The sequence below is a fragment of the Phalaenopsis equestris genome, unplaced genomic scaffold (assembly GCF_001263595.1).
Source record: "Phalaenopsis equestris unplaced genomic scaffold, ASM126359v1 Scaffold211846, whole genome shotgun sequence".
NCBI classification, from domain to species: domain Eukaryota; kingdom Viridiplantae; phylum Streptophyta; class Magnoliopsida; order Asparagales; family Orchidaceae; genus Phalaenopsis; species Phalaenopsis equestris.
In genome coordinates, this window is record NW_018230821.1 from 250,330 (window position 1) to 271,761 (window position 21,432).

Consider the following 21,432-nt stretch of genomic DNA (forward strand, 5'->3'; position numbering starts at 1 on the left):
AATATATACTGAAAACTACATATTATTTTGGTGTATCAATTACCCATTGTGCCTTCTCTTTAAGCTAACCGATCCTTAAGTTCCAAACTTTAGATCAAATTGATAAGAATCTAAACACGAATTTACACCCATCAAATATTATCTCCCTATCTATTTGCCCTATCCAATGGACTACCTTATCACTCACCTAATTAATGTGATTCTTACTATTTGAGGAATACATAGCTTCCCAGGTCATTATGGCTTCACAACAAGTTTAACATACCATTTGGCCAGATTGAATATGTAAATTAAGTACCAAGTAATGAATCATCACAAGTATGGAATAAGAGAAATCTTAAATAATTCTAATCCCACACAAACTTAAATTTTATTGTAAGGAGAAAAATAAAGAAAACTACTTAGATTGAATGGAGATATCACAACAAAACATGATTTATATTAAAATTCAGGTTCACATAATAAAGAAAACTCAAACAAAAATATAAAGTACTTATCTTAAACTTCTCTTTAAGAAAATACTATGAAGTTACTTTGATGATTTCTTAACTCTCCATACAATTTCACTCCAAGAGACACACACATACACACACTTTCTCCTGCCTTCAACTCCACCAAAACTCATTCAAAGACTCCTTATGCAAGACCCCAAAAAAAAACTCTCCAAATAACTCCCTTTTCGGGCTCTTGACTCCTTTTATGATAGCTCACAAAATCCTTAAAAGTCACTTCAGATGCTCCTTCAAAATTCATCTAAATTCAATGCATAGCCTTCAAAACCGATTCTGGCGCCTAGGCACCCAACTGTGGTGCCTAGGCGCCAACCTTCTAGAAGCCCATGTAACTATTTGGTGTTTGGGCACCAGTTCATTTTATGCTTCTTAGCTCCAATTGACCCTATATTGCTTCAATTTTTCTCTTTTTTTCTCTAAAATTGTATATCTTATTCGTGCAACCAAAAACATGCAAAATACATTCTAATAAAGCGCCATGTCATTAAAATGAGCTTAATTTATATATATATATATATATATAGCACATTTTTAGGCATGTCATGTAGTTATTATGGGCTTTATTTAGGGTCTTACTGACATAGTACATAGCCCAAAATATCTTGTCGTGCCTTTTTTCTAAAACTTCTTTTATAGTGTAGTCACTGGCATCACACATTAAATTGAATGGGCTCCTCCAATCAGGTGAGACAATGATGGGAGCAATGACTGACATTTCCTTTAATGTGTTAAAGGTAATTAGACAATTTTAATCAAAATTGAATAGAACATCTTATTCCAACAGATGACATAAAGGTTTTGTGACTTTTAAGAAATCCTTATTATATCACCGATAAAATCAGGCATGTCCTAATAAACTTCTCACTCCTCTCATGAAAATGAGTGGAGCAAGTTTTGTAATAACTTTGATTTTGATAGGATGTCTCCATACCTCTCTCAAAATTTGTGTCAAAAACATTTCCTTTGGAAACCATAAATTGGCACTTTTCTCAATTGAGAACAAGATTGGTTTCTTCACATCATCTTAAGACTTTGATCACATGATCTAAGCAAAAATTAAATGAAGGGCCAAACACTAAAAAATCATTCATGAAAACTTCTATTTTTTTCTCAATCATTTCACATAAGATGTACATCATGTAATTTTGAAACATTGCAGGGGCATTACATAACTCAAAAGGGCATCCTTCTAAAAGCAAATGTCCCAAAACGACTCATAATTGTGGTCTTCTCCAAATCCTCAAGAGCAATATAAACCTCATGGTACCTTAAATGCCTGCCCAAAAATCAAAAATATGGGTGGCTAGCTAGCCTATTTATACACCAAAAATATATGCATTTTTAGACCTATATTTTATACTCATTTTTTGTGATATTCCACTTTAAAAGAAGGTATTTTTCATGTTTTATTATAGGTTATTGATTTTTAGGACTTGGAGAAAAAAGAAAGCAGAAAGGATATAATTTGGAGTCAAAATGGAGCTTTAGAAAAAATGTTCAACACCGACGGCACCATTTGACAGAGAGCACAGATTAATTAAATGACATTGGCATCGACCACCAGAATGGGTGCCGACGGAGCCAGAATCGGCACCGACGGCGCTAGTGTCGGTGCAGGCCCTATTTCTAGAAGATTTGACAAATTTGGACGCTTTTTGAAGAGCTTTTGGATGCACCTACTAAAGAACCGACATTTGGCTTTATTTAGATTTGGAATTGATCAGAAAAGACCCCCTTTACGCCCCTTCGTACCCTTCAACTGCTTTCCACTCTCTTCCATGCTCTTCCACATTCCTTACAACCACTTAGAGTTCATTAGTCATTTAATTTCTTATAGTTTTGAATTTTTATGGTGAGTTTAAGTGTGAATTCTTCTCTAAGAGTGTTGGAGACGGAGAGAAGTGAGAGATTTCTTCTTTCTACATTTCTTAAGAGATGTTACAAGGGATTTGATTTGAGAAAGAGTTTCAGATAAGTGTTGTTTGTTTATTATTGTTAAATGAACTTTCTTTTATATATGAAATTTGTGTTTTATTGTATCTTTCTCATGAAGTCTGAGTAGTTTCCTTTATCTTTCTCCCTACTCTGAGATATGGTGAAATAAAGAGATAAATTGGATGTGCCAATGTTAAAATATAAAAAAATTAATGATGATTATTCAACTCCGTTCTTAATTTACTTTTCGATCTGGCCAATTAAATTGTTAAAATATGTTATGAAACATATGATCCGGGAAATGGATTATATGTTCTTCAACAGAGTGAGAATCACATTTAATTTCATGAAGGAGTATTTCATTCATGGAGTTAACTGCAAGTATATAGGAAAAAATACATTGTTGGGTGCAGAATTGGATATTTTTAGGGTGACAGACTAAAATCCCCAATTCAGTCATAGTGTTTAAGAACTAAAGCGAGAGTTAGCCTTCAGGGGAAGTGAAGTGGGAGCTCTGGAGTGAGAGCCAGTATCCTCCTAGCCTAGCCACGGATTTAGGGACTAAACCTGAGATTAGCCAATGATTTTCCATAACACTGAATTAGGGTAGAGAATTAAAATTGCTCCTATTTAGCACAATACATATTTAAACCATTTATCTCATCTCATTTTACCAAAAACTCATTGTAGTCGGAAAGATGCCTTTTCATATTAGAAAATTTCATCACATAAATAAAGTTTAGTAGTTACTATTTTAATTTTTGCATTTAAATTTTGTTAGAAGTTAATCACTTAGCTCTGATAGTATCTCAAACATTCAAAATTAGAGACAGTAATTTTGTTTTATTTTTGTAAATTTCTTAGTTAATCTATCATTTCAAATTTAAACATTCCTCGTGGGATTGATATTTGGGGCTTAAACAGAAAGTCTTATATTACTTGATAACGAAACATATACATGCATAGAATCCAACCATTAAGTGTTTAACGTTCTTATTCATAAAATACCACATCAAGTTTTTGGCATCGTTGTAAAGATGAGTCAACTTTATAAATTTTACACAACTATATTTTCGGGGATCAAATTTTTTATGCCATTGCCGAGGAAGATAACAGTAAATTAAATAGATTTGATAAAGAGTATTTTTAAGAATTTTTTTCTTTGCTTATTATCTTTGTTTATACGAAATATTGGATCTAAAGGTTTAGTACCTTACGATTTGAAATTAGAACGTACTATTAAAAGAATTCAAAAATAACAAAAACAAATTAAAACCTTAAATGAAATGACGAATAACTTAGATAATCAAATAAATGAAAATCGGCCAACACTTTTAAAAGATTATGCTAATTCCACAGCAGATGAACTTCACTTAACTATTCAAAATCCTGATGTTGTTACTAATTCATTTGAGCTTAAACCTACTATTATCCAAATGGTACAAAATAATCAGTTTGGAGGAACACCTACTGAAGATCCTAACTTATATATTGCTAGTTTTCTTGAAATATGTGTTACTTTTAAATATGATGGAGTGTCTAATGATGTTGTTAGGCTTAGATTTTTTTTCTTTTTTCATTAAGGGATAAAACTAAAGCTTGGTTAAATTCATTAGCACCTGGATCAATCAGAACTTAAGGAGAACTATCATAAAAATTTTTGGCTAAATATTTTACACCCTCGAAAACCGTTAAGCTTAGAAACGATATTACATCTTTTTGTTAGTTTGAAGGGGAATTAATATATGAAGCTTGGGAAAGATTTAAAGATCTCCTTAGGAATTGTCCACACCATGCTTTACCAGATTAGTTAATAGTTTAAAATTTTTACATTGGATTAGTAGGATCACTTAGATCTATTATAGATGCTGCTGCAGGAGGATCACTAATGTCAAAACCTTTTGATGAAGCATACTCTTTAATAGACAAAATGGATACTAACAATTTTCAATGGACCTATGAACGGGTAAATCCTAAGAGAGTAGCTAGTATTCATGACTCTGATGTAATGTCTATTTTAGCATCTCAATTTCCTGCAATATCAAAAAAGATTGATCAAATTGGAGTGAACGATTCTCAAATGCCACCATTATTAGAGCAAAATTCACTAGGGTAGATAATTGATACTCAATCATCTTATTAAACTTTAAATTATATAAATAATCAAAATAACAATCCTTATTCTAAATATTACAACCCTGGATGGAAAAATTACCCTAAATTTAGTTTAAATAATTATAACAATTCGGTGAACCCCTCAGAAAATTTAAACAACCAAGGAAATCCTAATTATTGACCTTATTATCCTTCAGGATTTAACTCTAACCCTAACCCACAAGTTAAGGAAAAGAGGTTGATAATGGAAGAAGTAATGTTGAATATGGAAAATCAAATACAAAATCAAGGGGCTGCTATTAGAAATATTGAAAATCAATTATGACATATTTCCACTGCACTTAGTAACAGACCTTCAGTAAATCTTCCGATTATTGTGAAAGTTAATCCAAAAGATCAAAATAAGGAGCAAATTAAAGCTATTTAATTACAAAGTGGAAAAGAAGTTGAAACAAGAATCCAAAGAGAAACTAAAGTTGATGAGGGGAAGGAAGAGATTGAAAGCCACCACAATGAAAATGAACAAATACAAGTTTCTTTAGAAAAACCACTACCAATTTTTCCTCAACGATTGAAATAGAAGAATAAAGACAAACAATTTACAAAATTTTTGGAAATCCTTAAAAAATTAACGATAAACATTCCTTTCATATATTTCTTTTGTTGAAGATTTAAAATAAATGCCAAGTTATGTGAAATTTATGAAGGTATACTAAAAAAGAAAATGAATTTTACAGATCATGAGACCGTTCCATTAGACTATTGCACTCAGTGAAAAGTGTAGCGGTATTATTCAGAAAAAGCTTCTTGAAAAGTTAAAAGATACTAGTAGTTTTACTATACCTTATGCAATTGGTGAAAAGTTTTTTTGGAAAAGCCTTATGTGATTTAGGAGAAATTATCAATCTTATGCCTCTATCGATTTTTAAACGTTTAGATTTGAGAGAGATTTCTCCTATTATCATAACTCTTCAGTTAGTTGATCGATCAATAACTTATCCTAAAGGAGTTATAGAAGATGTATTAGTAAAAGTAGATAAATTTATTTTTCCTGTAGACTTTATCATATTATATATAGAAGAAGATAAAGAGATTCCTATTATTTTGGGGAGACCATTTCTTGCAATAGGGAGAGCTGTTGCAACAAGGAGAGCTGTGATAGATGTGAAAAAAGGAGAATTAATAATGAGAGTTAATGATCAAGAAGTAGCATTTAATATTGCAAAAGCTATGAAATATCCTGTAATAGAAAAAGATAATGAATGTTTTAGGATAGATGTTACTGATTATTTAAGTAATGAGCAATTTAAAGAAGTGTTTGAAAAAAAATTAAGGAAAGAAGAATATTATGAGAATGAGAATGAAATAAAAGAAGAGAATTTAGATTATATTCATGACAAATTTGAAACTTTAGATTTGTTGGAAAATCAAAATAAAAATCTTATTCCTTCAAGTATTAAATCATCTGAATTTAAACTGAAAGTATTACCTGCCCATTTAAAATATGTGTTTTTAGGAGATTCATCTGCATTGCCTATTATTGTATCTTCTGAGTTAACTAAAATTCAAGAACAAAAATTAGTAGAAATGTTTAAAAGATATAAAAAAGCTTTTGGATGGACCTTAGCAGATATTAAAGGAATTAGTCCTTCAATTTGTACGCACATAATTCTTTTAGATGAACAATACAAACTTAAAGCTGATCCTCAGAGGAGATTAAACCCAATAATGAAAGAAGTTGTTAAAAAAGAAATTTTAAAATAATTAGATGCTGGAATTATATATCCTATTTCAGACAGTGTTTGGGTGAGTCCAATTCATTGTGTTCCCAAAGAAAGGAGAAGTGATCGTTGAAGTAAATGAAAAAAATGAATTAATTTAAATAAGATAAGTTACTAGTTGGTGAATTTTTATAGACTATAGAAAATTAAACATGGCCACTAGGAAAGATCACTTTTCTTTATCCTTTCTAGACCAAATGTTGGATAGATTAGCTAGAAAAAAATATTACTGCTTTTTAGACGGATATATCAGGTATCATCAAATTCCAATTGCTCCTGAGGATCAAAATAAAATAACATAATTCTATTAGATGAACAATACAAACCTAAACCCTTATGGAACATTTGCTTTTCGTAGAATGTCTTTTGGACTATACAATGTACCTGCGACATTTCAAATATGTATGATATCATTTTTTAATAATTTGATTGAACATGGAATGGAAGTATTTATGGATGATTTATCTATATTTGGGACTTCATTTGAATTATGTTTAAATAATTTAGAAAAAGTTCTAGAATTATGTGAAAAAATCAACCTAGTAGTAAATTGGGAAAAATGTCAATTTATGGTTGCAGGAGGAATTGTACTTGGGCATAAAATTTCTGAAAATGTCATGAAAGTAGATCTTGGAAAAATTCAAGTTATTGAAAAATTTCCACTTCCTACTACAGTTAGAGGGGTAAAAAGTTTTCTAGGACATGCTGCTTTCTGCAGTCATTACTTAAAAAAATTTTCAAAAATAACTGAGCAATCATGCCAACTTTTAGAAAAAGATACAAAATTTGATTTTATTAAGGAATGCCTAAAAGCATTTGAATTATTGAAAGAAAAGTTAATCAATGCACCTATAATAGTTCTACCTGATTAGGAGAAACCATTTGAAATAATGTGTGATGTTAGTGATTATGCTATTGGAGTTGTTTTAGGACAAAAACACAATAAAGTTTTTAAAGTAATATATTATGCTAGTACAACTCTAAATGATGCTCAAATTAATTACACTACTACTAAAAGAGGCTTATTAGCTATATTATATGCCTTTGATAAATTCAGACCTTACTTGATTGGAACCAAATGTATAGTGCATACAGATCATTCTGCTATCAAATACTTGATGCAAAAGAAGGATGTTAAACCAAGATTAATTAGATGAATACTTCTATTGCATGAGTTTGATTTTATTGTAGTTGATAGAAAGGGAAATGATAATCAAATAGCTAATCATTTGTCTAGACTAGAAAAATAAATATTAACTAATTTTACAAATTTAGAAAATTCCCTCGATGAACAATTATATAATATTGATGAAATGAATATACCATGGTATGCCGATATAGTAAATTATATTGTAAGTGATATTCTACCACCAGATGTTAAGAATCAATAATTAAAGAAATTTATTTATGATTCAAAATTCTATTTTTGGGATGAACCTTGTTTACATAAACAATGTAAAGATCTAATTATTAGGAGGTGTGTGTTTTATGAAGAAACTCAACAAATAATTGAAAGATGTCATGATTCTGAATTTAGAGGACATTTTGGAACAAATAAAACAGCATATAAAATTTTACAAGCTGGATTTTATTGGTCTACTCTTTTTAGAAATGTTAATGAATATATTAAAACAGGCGATCAATGTCAGCAAGTAGAAAATATTTCTAGAAGAAATGAAATGCCTCTAAATTACACATTGGAAGTTGAAATTTATTATGTGTGGGGATTAGATTTTATGGGACCATTTATGTCTTCATTTGGAAATTTATATATATTACTTGCTGTTGATTATATGTCCAAATGGATTGAAGTTGTTGATGTACCTAAATGTGATGCTCGGAGTGTTTCTAAATTTTTAAATAAAAATATTTTTACAAGATATGGAATGCCGGGAGTAATTAATACAGATGGTGGATCCAATTTTAGGAATAAGAGAATCAAGAAATTGATTAAAAAAATATGATATTATGCATAGATTCTCTACTGTTTGTCATCCTCAGACCAGCGGTTTAGCAGGGATATCAAATTATGAAATAAAATGAATTTTAGAAGAAGTTGTAAATCCCTATAAATTAGATTGGTCTGCTAGATTAGATACTGCATTATGGGCATACAGAACTGCTTATAAGACTCCAAGAGGAATATCCCCGTATGGACTTATTTTTGGAAAAACATGCCACTTACCAGTAGACTTTGAGCATAAAGCATTTTGGGCTATTAAGAAATTTAATTTTAATCTAAAAGATGTTGGTGAGAAAAGATTATTGCAACTCAATGAACTTGAGGAGATTAGAAATGAATCATATGATAATGCAAAAAACTATAAAGAGAAAATGAAAATATGGTATTATCAAAAGATTATTAAAAAGAAGTTTGAACCTGGACAAAAACTTTTATTATATAATACAAGATTGAGATTATTTATAGGAAAACTGAAATCCATATGGTTAGGACCATTTAAAGTGATTAAATTCTATCATTATGGAACTATTATTTTTAAGATCCTAAAACTGGAAAGATATTTCAAGTTAATGGGCATCGATTGAAACATTATTATGAAGGACACATGCCACAATTTAAAGAAATTTTGATGTTAAGTCATCCTGATTAAATAATGGTATGTCGAGCTGACAACGTTAAACCAAGCGCTTTGTGGGAGGCAACTCATATATAAATCTATATATATTTATAAATTACTATTTTGTTTAATAAGAGGAAATAATAATATTTTCAAATCCTACACAATTTTATATATCTTAAATGAAGACAAATATTTGTATTGGAGGAAAAATTTGGGATCAAATTGAACAAAAAAATAAGAGACGAAATTGTGGAATGGGCGTCGACGACGCCCGTCTACACAAGCCATGGCGCTGACAGCGCCATCAGCAGCGCCGACGACATCACAAGCAGTTGTTATACAACGATTTGCTCAATCTATGAACTTGGATTACTCAATGCTAGATTTGAAAATAATTAATCCCACATCAATGGGCTTTAGTTGTTGTCTCAGTGTTAAATGCTAGATTTTCCCAACTTTTACTTTGCTTTAGAACTCTATTAAGTTTGATTGTGTGTATAGCTTTGTGTTAGCATTCTAGTGTTGTGGCTTGATTTCGACGCTGAGATATAATTTAGTTTGTTTTATGTATGTGAAAGTGTGATTAGAAAAATGTATTTGTAAAAAGTGTATTTTCATATGTAATAGTTATTTTGGTGGTGTTTGTGAAAATGCATGTTTGTGAATTATTTTAAGAAGAAAATTAGTGTTTAAAAAAACTAAATAGACTTTGGAGTGAGTTGAAAGAAAGTTGAAAATTGTGAAAATTAAAAAAAAGTGAATTTTTAGCCAATGGCGACGAGTGAATTTTTGGTCACTGACGTCGATGGGCCGGCATGGACACCGACAGCGCCCTCGACCCAAAAATCCCCAAACCCCTTACAATTTGCAATTTGCATAGTATAAACACCTTTTTTACCCTTTTGGTCATCTTCAACCTCCGGTTTTTGCACCTAGGGCTTACTATTGCTTGGATTTGAGGTGATTTTAAGGCAAACAAAGTTTGGATTTCATCTTCTCTAGGTAAGAGCTACACTTTGAACTCCAATTTTTTTTTATTTTCACCAAGGATTTATCTTACATTGCCGAGATCAAAAATTTTGAATTTTTTTTTTGGAAGATTTTGAGAAAATCCTTTGGTGAAGAACTCTAACTTAGTAGAATTAAGTTTAAAATGTTCCAAGTTATGATTTTTAGAATTTTTAGGAATTTATTTAGGTTTTATCAAATTTTTATAGAATACCATGGCACCGAGATTGAGCAAGGGAAAGGGGAAAGAGAAAGGTGGATTTTGATGATCAAAAGTTTGTCAATTATAAGGCTAACATTTGTTTCATTAGTCTACTTGCAACTAAGAAAGTAATTTTGGATAGAGGATTTAAAAATTCGTGTGGAGAAGTTAAAAGATTAATCAATGCTCGATAGTGGAAGAATTTTTGTTACTTTACTGTTGAGGCTATTATTGGTGTAGTGATGGAGTTTTATGCCAACTTTAAAGAAACTTTTGAAGACTACGTGTTTGTTTTGAAGACTACGTGAAACTTTTGAAGACTACGTGTTTGTTCATGGGAAAATGGTGAAATTTACTCCAAGAAGAATTAATGAATTTTATCAGTTAGAGGATGTGTATAGCTACCAGTACAAATCATTTTTTGCTACAAATGAGGCCTTAGATGAAGTTATTTCTTTTCTTACAGATGGAAGAAGAGCTTGGAAGGTGAAAAATGATGTTAAGGTAAACTTCCCTCTTTCTATGTTAAATGTAGTATCTAAGGCCAGACACTACTTTATTTCTGGTAGAACGATACCAACAAATCATCATAGCGAGGTTACAAAGGATAGAGCCATCTTGAACTTCTATATTCAGCAGATGAGAAGGATAGATGTGGGCTATATTGTTTATAGAAACACTCATTATATTGCTTTGGGAGAGACTACTGCTGGTTTAGCACACCCTGCCCTGATTTTTGCACTATGTGAACAGGCAGGAGTTGATTTTAGAATGGATGAGCAGCGGATTGAACCTCTAAAACCTATTGGGTCAGCCAACATTAAGACTTATGAATCTCATGTTGGATGGAGATCTGGAAATAGGAGTAGGGATGTAGGGATATTCCTTCTACTTCCTACTTCAAGTACCCCTACTTCTAGTACCCCTACTCTCTAGGAACTTATGGAGCAGATGATGATCCAACAAGGAGATTTCTTGAGAACGGAAAGTAGAATGGAAAATATGGAGGCCAGAAATGCACAAAATGATTATTTGACAAGACAAAATTGACATAAGTTTGAATATGATGTTGTTTATGATGATGTGATGGTCAGATACATGAGGGGTGACCACTCAGTTCAGTTTCTAACTCACCCTGTTTTACCCCATATCAACAACAAAATTTAGATGTGGAAGAAGAATAAGATGATGATTGGTGATGTTTTAGTTTGATTTTTGTTTAGTTTATGTTTGGTTGTACTTTATTGTTGTGACTGTTTGTTTTTAGAGTGTGACACTTTCCTTTATTTTAATATTATGTTGTATTGTGAACAATAGGATTGTGAAACTATTTTTAAATTAGAAATTATTTTAGTACTATTGTTAATTTTTAGTACTTTGTTGAATGTATTTGTAGTTAACTCTTTCTCAGCAAAGTTTTATATGTATTATGTGTTATTTAATGTTTAAGTCTTGTAGCTTTTCATATTAGCACCTGTAATATTTTAGACTTAAGTTTCAATATTAGAACCTTCAACAGATATGTCTTTTCTTTATGTATTAAATATTTTCTTTCACCCTTTATTTTCTCAGTTTTTCATTCTAAATCTTTTAAAAATTTAAGTTTGGGGGGAAAGAAAATTTTTTTTTTAAGAAAAGAAACTTAATTTTATTTGTCCTCAACTAGCTATATTTTCAATTTTTTTAAAATTTACATGACCTTTGGTATTAGAGGGTAACTTTAGATAACTATATTTGTGTTTCTAAATATATAGTAAACTTAAGTAAAAATTTTCAATAATAAAGGTTAATTTTAGAGATTAAGATATTTGGTATGAGAGAATAAGACTATGTTTTTCTATTGTAAGTAAAGGAATTTGTATTTTTGAAATATTAAAAATTTTAGAGATTCATGTAAGAAGAAAAGATTAAAACTTTATGAAAAATCTTTAAAGATAATATAAATTTAATTTATAAAGTGAAGGAATGTGAAAAGTTTTTAACTTTAAGAAGAAGATAGTGAAGTTCAAAATCATTAAAGCTCTCCAGATATAGTAATCCACACATAAAGAAAAGAAAAGAAAAATGATTGAAAATGATCCTGAAAAGAAAAGAAAATAAAAGAAAAGAAAAGAAAAAGATGTGAGGAGAAGCTTGAGGAGATGCCTAAATAAAAATTGGCTTCACTTGAATCAACTTAAAGAAGAAAGCTTTGCTACATTTTCTAAATTTATATTTCTGTATTAGCATATTTACTAGTAAAGTTTCATGAAGTTCTTTTTCATATGGATATTCTAAGTGGCTTTAATATGAATAATTTGTAATTTTCTTTGAAAAGAATAGAGAATAAGAAATCTTATACTTGACTGCTAGATATTCTTATACCTTTAGTATTAACATGAGTCATATTTTTTATGTAGTAAAGGAGTTACTTGAGGACAACTAACATTTAAGTTTGGGGGATTTTGATACACAAAAAATATATGCATTTTTAGAACCATATTTTATATTCATTTTTGGTGATATTGCACTTTAAAGGAATGTATTTTTCATGTTTTATTGCAGGTTGTTGATTTTTAGGACTTGGAGCAAAAAGGAAGCAAAAAGAATGGAATTTGGAGTCAAAATGGAGCTTTAGAAAAAATGTTCAGTGCCAACGGTGCCAGACTGGGCGTCGACGGCGCAATTTGACAGAGAGCACAGATTAATTAAATGGCTACTGGCGCCAACAGTTCTAGTGTCGGTGCAAGCCCTATTTCTAGAAGATTCAACGAATTTGGATGCTTTTTGAAAAGTTTTTGGATGCACATATTGGAAAACCAACATTAGGCTCAATTTAGAGCCATAATTGATCAGAAAAGACCCCCTTTGCGCCCCTTCGCACTCTTCAACCACTTTCCACTCTCTTCCATGTTATTCCACATTCTCTACAGCCACTTAAAGTTCATTAGTCATTTAATTTCTTTATAGTTTTGAATTTTTGTGGTGAGTTTAAGTGTGAATTCTTCTCTAAGAGTGTTGGAGAGGGAGAGAAGTGAGAGATTTTTTCTTCCTACATTTCCTAAGAGAGGTTACAAGGGATTTTCTTTGAGAAAGAGTTTCAGATAAGTGTTTTTTGTTTATTATTATTGTATAAACTTTCTTTTATATATGAAATTTATTTTTTGTTGTATCTTCATGAAGTCTGAGTAGTTTACTTTATCTTTTTCCCTACTCTGAGATATGGTGAAATAAAGAGATAATTTGGATGTGCCAATGTTAAAATATTATCAGAGAACAAATTACATAAACTAATGGATATGTCACTACAAGAAGACAGCAAACCTTATATTCAAAGCAGCTTTGACAGTGTCCCAATAAATTCTATGGAAATATAAATTATCCAGCTAGAAAAAAAGAAATGCAAGCACCATTGTTATCATTAAAATAACATAAATAATGAACTCTACAGTCAGGGGCCATCATCATTGGGTGTGGAATTAGAGATTTTTAGGGTGATAGACTAAAATTCTGAATTCGATCTTAGTGTTTAAGAACTAAAACGAGAGTTAGCCTTCAGGGGAAGTGAAGTGGGAACTCTGGAGTGAGAGCCAGTATCCTCCTAGCCTAGCAACTAGCCTAGCAACAGATTTAGGACTAAACCTGAGATTAGCCAATAATTTTCCATAACACTGAATCAAGGTAGAGAATTAAAATTGCTCCTATTTGGCATAATACATATTTAAATCATTTATCTCATCTCATTTTACCAAAAATTCATTGTAGTGGGAAAGATACTTTTTCATATTAGAAAACTTCATCACATAAATATAGTTTAGTAGTTAATATTTTAAACTTTGCATTTAAATTTTGTTAGTAGTTAATCACTTTGTTTTGATAGTATCTCAAACATTCAAAATTAGTGACAGTAATTTTGTTTTATTTCTGTAAATTTCCTAGTTAATTTATCATTTAAAATTTAAATATTCCTCATGGTATCGATATTTGGGGCTTAAACATAAAGTTTTATATTGCTTGATAACGATACGTATACTTGCGTAGAATCCCAACATTAACTGCTTAACGTTCTTATTCATAAAATACCACATCAAGTTTTTGGCATCGTTGTAAAGCAGAGTTAACTTTATAAATTTTACACAACTATATTTTCGGGGATCACCTATCCAACATTAGGTCTAGAAAGGGTAAAGGAAAATTATCTTTCTTTGTGGCTAAGTTTAATGTGTTATAATCAATACATATACGCCATCTAGTGGCATGTCTAGTGGAGATAAATTCATTTTATTTGTTTACTAGCACAGTCACTCTACATCAAGCCACTTCAAAGTCTCCTTCTTGACAGCTTCTTTCATAATATGGTTTAATCTCCTCAGAGGATCTACCCGGGGTTTATGATTTTCCTCCATAAAGATTATGTGCATATATATCAAATTACTAAGTGATCCACCTTAAAATTACCAATTTTAATATATGTTTAATGTTCATTTAATGCATATTTTTTATGATATTGCACTTTAAAGGAAGGTATTTTACATGATTTTGGTTTCAGGCACAATGAATGGATATTTAGAAAAAATGAGTGCAAATTAGAGCAAAATGAAAACACCTCATACGGTGTGATAGCGCCAAGGGTTAGCGCCATAGCACCAACTTATGACCATGATGGGCGTCAGACACCAATTTTCTAGAATATTCATTGCATTTGACCAAATTTTGAAGGGGTTCTTGAAGTGACCCTTGGTTAATTTTAGTTATCTATTAAAAGGGTCAGTGGCTGAACGAAAAAGGAGGCTTTTGGGAGAGTTTTAGTGTCTTGAGAGAGCCTTGAGAGAGAATTTTAGGAATTTTTAGTGAGTGTGTGAGTTTATATTTATGAGTTTTTGTTTGTAGAAGGAGAGTTTGGACATTGTTTGAAGGAGACTTCAAAATTGCTTGGGGAGAAGAAAAACGATGAGTAATTTGTATTTGTGTTTGAGTTTTTATTTGTAAGATTTGTCTTTCAATACAAATCGTCTATTTTTTTTTATCTCCATGAATTCTCAGTAGTTTTCTTTTCTTTCTCCTTGCATTTGGGAATTAATCAAGTGAGATGAGATTGATTTATTGATTTCTTTTTATTTTATAAAATTACGATGGTATTTTCACTGATTCTTCATTGACTTTACAAACTTGTCATTTGTGATGTTAAAATCAGTTACAAAACATAATGACCCATGAGGGCTATGATTTCATCAACTGGTGAGTACCACACTTAACTTTGGAAAGAGTCATCGCGATCATCCGAGGGGAAGTGCAAATAGATAGGGAGAAGACTTAATGAGTGTAGCATTGATGCTTTTAGGGTGACATGCTAGATTCTTTTGTCAATTTGATCTTGAGTTTGGATCTAAGGGTCCTTAGTATGTCTTATAGAGAGGGAACAGTGGGTAATATGGAAGACAAAGTCTGGGATCCACTCAGCACTACTACACAAGCTGGAACGAACCTAAAGTTAGCTAATGTTCTTTGTTAGCACCGAGAGGGGGTAAAGAATATGAATGCTTCTATTTGTCATAATACATAATTTTACATTTTTAATCATTCAATTCCTACACTGATTATGATCTATTTATGAGGGGAAGATCTTTTAATTATATTTAAACTCTTTTAAACTTTATTAGTCTTTTAAACATTATTAATTTGTTAAACTTTGTTAGTCTCTTAAACTTTATTAGTCTTTTAAACTTTGTTCTTAATTTCTGTTGAAATTTAGATTGCACGTGAATTTAGTTATAATCCTTTACAAAACTTTTGACACAATTCTCTTTTCATTTTTATCTGCAGTTTAGATAGAATTTTTCTAAGTTATTATTTCAAAGTTACAACTTTCCTATTAGGATCAATACTGGAGTTTTTAAAGAAAATCTTATTATTTCTTTTGTAAATCATTTTAATATAATTTAGGGTCAAGTTTTTGGCAATTTTTTGGAGTAGAAATATCTACATAATTTACGGATCGGGGCAAGTTTTTAGCGTCGTTGTTAGAGAAGCGATGGAACTTTTTAACTTAGAATTTTATTTAAAAAGTAAATTTATTTTAGGAGAATCAAAAATTAATTTTAGTAATTTTAAATTTTCAAAAATCATAAAAAAAAGAAATTAAAAAACATAAAATTAAAAAATCTATTAGGAGTATTTTTATTTTTTGAAATTTTACCTTGTGTATGCGAAGTTTGAGTTCTGTAGGTTTAGTGCCTTACGATTCTGAATTAGAACAAACTATAAGAAAAATTAGAAAATAAAAAGAACTTCACAATTTTACAATAAATGACAAACAAGTTGCAAAATAACATTGAACATCGAAATATTAAAAATGAACAACAAAATTTACAAAGACCTTTAAGGGACTACGCAAACCCTACCGCAGATGAAATTCACTTAAGTATACAAACTCCTACTGTAGCGGCTAACTCATTTGAACTTTAACCTACAATTACACAAATGGTACAAAACAATTAGTTTGGTGAAACACTATTTGAGGATCCAAATTTACAACAAGTTTATTAGAACTGTGTGCTACATTTTAATATGATGGTGTATTAAAAGATTCTGTCAGACTTAAACTTTTCAGTTTTCTTTAAGGGATAAAGCTAAGATGTGGTTAAACCTGTTAGCACCTGGATCTATTATAACTTCGAGGGATTTAGCACATAAATTCTTGGCTAAGTATCTTCCACCTTAAAAAACTGCTAAACTAAAAAATAATATTACTTCTTTTACTCAGTTTGAAGGAGAGTCAATAGACAAAGCTAGAGAAAGATTTAAGGAACTCAATCCACATCATGCTTTACCAAATTGGTTAATTATTCAAACTTTTATAATAGGTTAGTAGGATCCCTTAAATCTATCATAGACATTGTTGTTAGAGGTTCATTATAATGTCAAAATCATTCTATCAAGCTTATGCATCAATTGAAGAGATGGCTACAAATAATTTTCAATGGCTTTCTGAGAGGAAAAATCTGAAGAAAGTAGTCAGTATTCATGATAATAATGCTATTTTGATGATTGCATCTCAAGTTGCAACATTATCTAGGAAAATAGACCAAATTGGAATGAATTTTTCTCAAACACCCCCATGTGATTGAAGAGAATTCATTAAGATGGATGATTGATTCTAAAACCACATTAAAAACTTTAAATGCTATTAATAATAGACCTACTAACCCATATTCTAACTTTTACTACCCAAGTTGGAAAAACCATCCTAATTTTAACTTGAATAACAATTTTAGTGTCGGTCGCCAAATTAGAAATTGTCAGTACCCGGAATGGATAACCCCACACTCAATTTTAAAAGATGTTTAATTTAATCTATATATATATATATATATATATATATATATATTTTAGAAAAATGATTTTTCATTGTAAATACAAGACCAAACTGATCTCATATCTGCAATAGTTTAAATGACCGAGCAAATACCACAAGCAATATGTCTACCTCAAAGGATAGATACACTACTTTCTAGTGAAACTCGATTTAATAAACTAAAGAATTTATGACATCCATTTTAGTATGAAAAAAACTATTTCTTTTATGTTGACTGACAAGTTCATCTATCTAATATGAAGAATTAGACATGATACATATTAAACTGGGTTTCTTAAAGTTTCTTATAATAGCAAGACCCTATAGTTAATTACATATATAACCGAAGTCGCCTAAGAAAACTTTTGATTTTGATAAGAAATTATTGTCTTCAAGGAATTCAAAAGGATATGACTTTTCAAAGATCGGACAAAGAGCTGTTAATTGGAGATGACTCAAATTTGGAACATTAATTTTAGGAATCCAAAGGGAGATTAACTAAGGGTGGTTACGGATTCTGAGGAGAACCTCAGTGACTTCCCAAGCTATCCTATGGTTTGGCTTGAAGTTCGGAGATATATTATTGAATGTTTCATCCTACCAATTTTTATTATTTAGGGCTTACATTTGCATGAAAAAATCATAGAAATAGCCTGAAAGATGGGAGTATTTATGTCATAAAGAATGACAACCTTGGAATCCTAAAATGAGTTAGGGCTTAAATTACATAACATGATTATGCAAAGGCCTCAAGATAAAGTGAGGATTTATGTTGCATAAGCAAACAATCTTGAAATCCTATGACTTGTTATTTAATTCTAAGGAAGGATTTATTGTTGTAGATTCTTCTACTGTTGTAGATTGCTGCCAATAGAGTCAGCTCTAAGCTCTTCAATGAAGTAGCAATCCTAAAGTCTAAGGTTCAATGGTTTAACTAGGTGTTTTAAGGTTATTCAAACATTATGGGGAGTTCAAGTTGATTAGAAATATACCGATTAGGATCCCACGGTTCTCTCATTCTGGTATCACTATTTTCTTTTGAAATTAGTTTAAATGAGTAATTAAGCTCATTTACACTAGGGAGATCTTGTTAGAAACCGTAGGTTACACCGTCCGAGAGACTCTCGTAAACTCAAAAGAGCATTTTATGTTTAATTGTATTTCAAATGATTTATGCCTTTGAAAGTGTTTAATTTAATTTTGAAAATTGTTAATTAAATTTTTTTAAATGGTTTATTTTACAGGTGAAGTAACATCCACAACCACGTATGTATAATATTTTAAAGCGAGAGTAAATTGTAGTAAATAAAATGACAGAAAATAAATAAAACTGTACCTGTCATCTTTTTGCTACTCCCACTATATATATGTATATATATATTTTATTTTTTTTTGCGTAAGGAGCATTATTCGGCTCCTTGCATGTTGATCCAAAAGAAAACAAATTTAAAATTGGAAGGGGTCCCCTATCTAAAATAAAATCAAAACATACATAACTCACTCATACGGGTGACCCGTCCACTTACATCCTCAACACAAACAGAAGGGAGAAAAAAAAAACATTGTATATATATATATATATATTTACAAAAGAAATCCTTATCAAAGCTAAACAACTGAATTCCCAATGTCAAGAAGAGACACAATCTCAACAACATAGCATAACATTTTATGTCCACACTCACAAAACCAGCAATCATCTTTGCACTCTGAGATAAGGAATTTGTAGCTTGTCCCCCTGAGTTAGTAGATGTAGAGAGGGGGAGAGAGTTGTTGACACCTCAGGATGATCAGCATGAGCACCTTCTATAGCTAGATAATTAGTAGGTCTATTAGCTTCCCTATACACAAAAGAGAAATGGATTTTACTTTCAGTGTTAAGCTTGTTGATTCTATGAATCCATTGATTGATATGCCAAGAGGAAGACATCTTAGAATTTAGTAACTCCACCAGTAGGTAGGAGTCCACTTCAGCAACAATCCACCGCCAATTGTTCTTATTAGCAAAATTTAAAGCCCAAAAAAGTGCAGCAGCTTCAGTTTCCAAAGCATCATCAGCAATATAAGGGGCCTTGTAAGGGTAAGGGGCCTTGTCAAACAGCAAAGTCTTCCCTTTGTGGTCTCTGAAAATTCCCCTAATGCCTGCTCTGTTGTTTGTGTAGCTTCCATCAGTGTTTATTTTAATGAAAGGATAAGGAGATCTCTCCCATTTCACCTTGATAATTTTGAAATGATTAGCACCCATGTAAGTTGTGGTCTTCAAAATCCTTGGGAACTTCCTCCGGTGTATTAGCTTGTTTAGGTAAGCCTAGCAGTTAGTCATCACCCAAGTAGCACTGGGCTCCCTATCCTCATGTTTGACCATGTTTCTAGCCATCTAGATAAACTAAGCCACAATGAAGGGGATTGTCTTGAGGTTTATCCCTTTCCAATCTTTAATGCAGTCAGTAATGTTTTCATTCCAATCTTTAATGCAGTCAGTAATGTTTTCCTAACCAATGTTAATCAGATTTATGTTCATTTGGGAAGTTAATTTACTCCAAACCTCCTTGACAAAGTTACACCTGAAAATAAGTGATCCCTTGTGTCCTGATCTAGCTTACATAAATAGCAACTTGAAGGGCCTTTCAGGCCTTTAAGTTTCAGATTATCATCAGTTAAGAGAAGGTTGTTGATGACTCTCCAAGAGAAGAACAACATAGAAGGGGTGCGATGTTTTTGGCAAGTGGAGATGTTCCACTGGCAAGAATCCCAGCAATACAGGTAATTCTGAATGTCTTTAGAGATGCTAGCTTTAGTCCTATTCAGCAGGATGAGTTTATCCTTCTTATCTCTGTCAAATTGAATTGTAGAGATGTAGCTAGCAGACTGCTCCTTCAGTAATCCCCTCAAGAGATCCCCAGACCAACCATTACCTACCCAACAATCTTTAACCAATAAATCCCCCTCCTTTTCATCCTGTAGAGGTTCGAAACAGTCATTTGAACACCAGTTATCTTTCCAAAAATTAATATTCCCTTGTCCCAACTCCCATCTGAGCAGCTGATCAATGTCATCTCTAGCCTTGAGCATCTGAACCCAAATTATGGAGTCTCCCACCTTCCTAGTGACCTCCCCAGGATGGACAAACTTGCAATATTTGGCCATCATAAAGTTGGCCCATAAGCTTTCATTTTTTTTGAATTTAATCCAAAGCTTACACAGGCTAATATGTTGCATCTGATGCAAGCCTTTAAAACCTAAACCACCAGCCTCCCATGGTTTAGCCACTTTTTGCCAACTAGCCCAAGCCACTTGTTTTCTATTTTCAGCCCACAAAAATCTGTTGAAGGTTCTTTCCAGCAGCAAAGATGTACTTCTTTTCATTGTAGCCACTTGGAGAGCATATAAGGGGATAGAGGTAAGAATGCTCTTCAGTAGGGTGATCCTACCTCCATTGGACAAAAAGGAGTTAGACCACCCCTGAAGAGTGGAGGTTATCTTATCAATAACCTCATCAAATTTGATCAGCTTTGTTCTTCCTCTGGTAAGATGAATCCCCAAATATTTGAAGGGGAGGCTCAGGCTAGAGACATCAGTGTAAGAATGCATCCATTGCTTGATTGGTAGAGAGGCTTTTTTGCTAATCAGAATCTCACATTTTTCCTTGTTCACCTTTAGCCCAGACACTTGTTGGAAATGTTGAAGACATCCCATAATGTACTTAGTAGCAGGCTTAGAGGGCCTGGTGAACAGCAGGATGTCATCAGCATAGACCAGATGGCTGATGTCCATCCTAGCTCTATTGTGATAAGAGTTAAAGGTTTTCCTCTTCTCCTTGCAGTCCATCAGTCTAGAAAGGTAGTCCAACACCAGTATGAAAATGGTGGGGGACAAAGGGTCCCCTTGTTTAAGTCCTCTGGTGGCTTTAAAGAAATCATGAGATTTCCTATTTATAAAAACTGAGTTTGTGTTATCCTCCAGC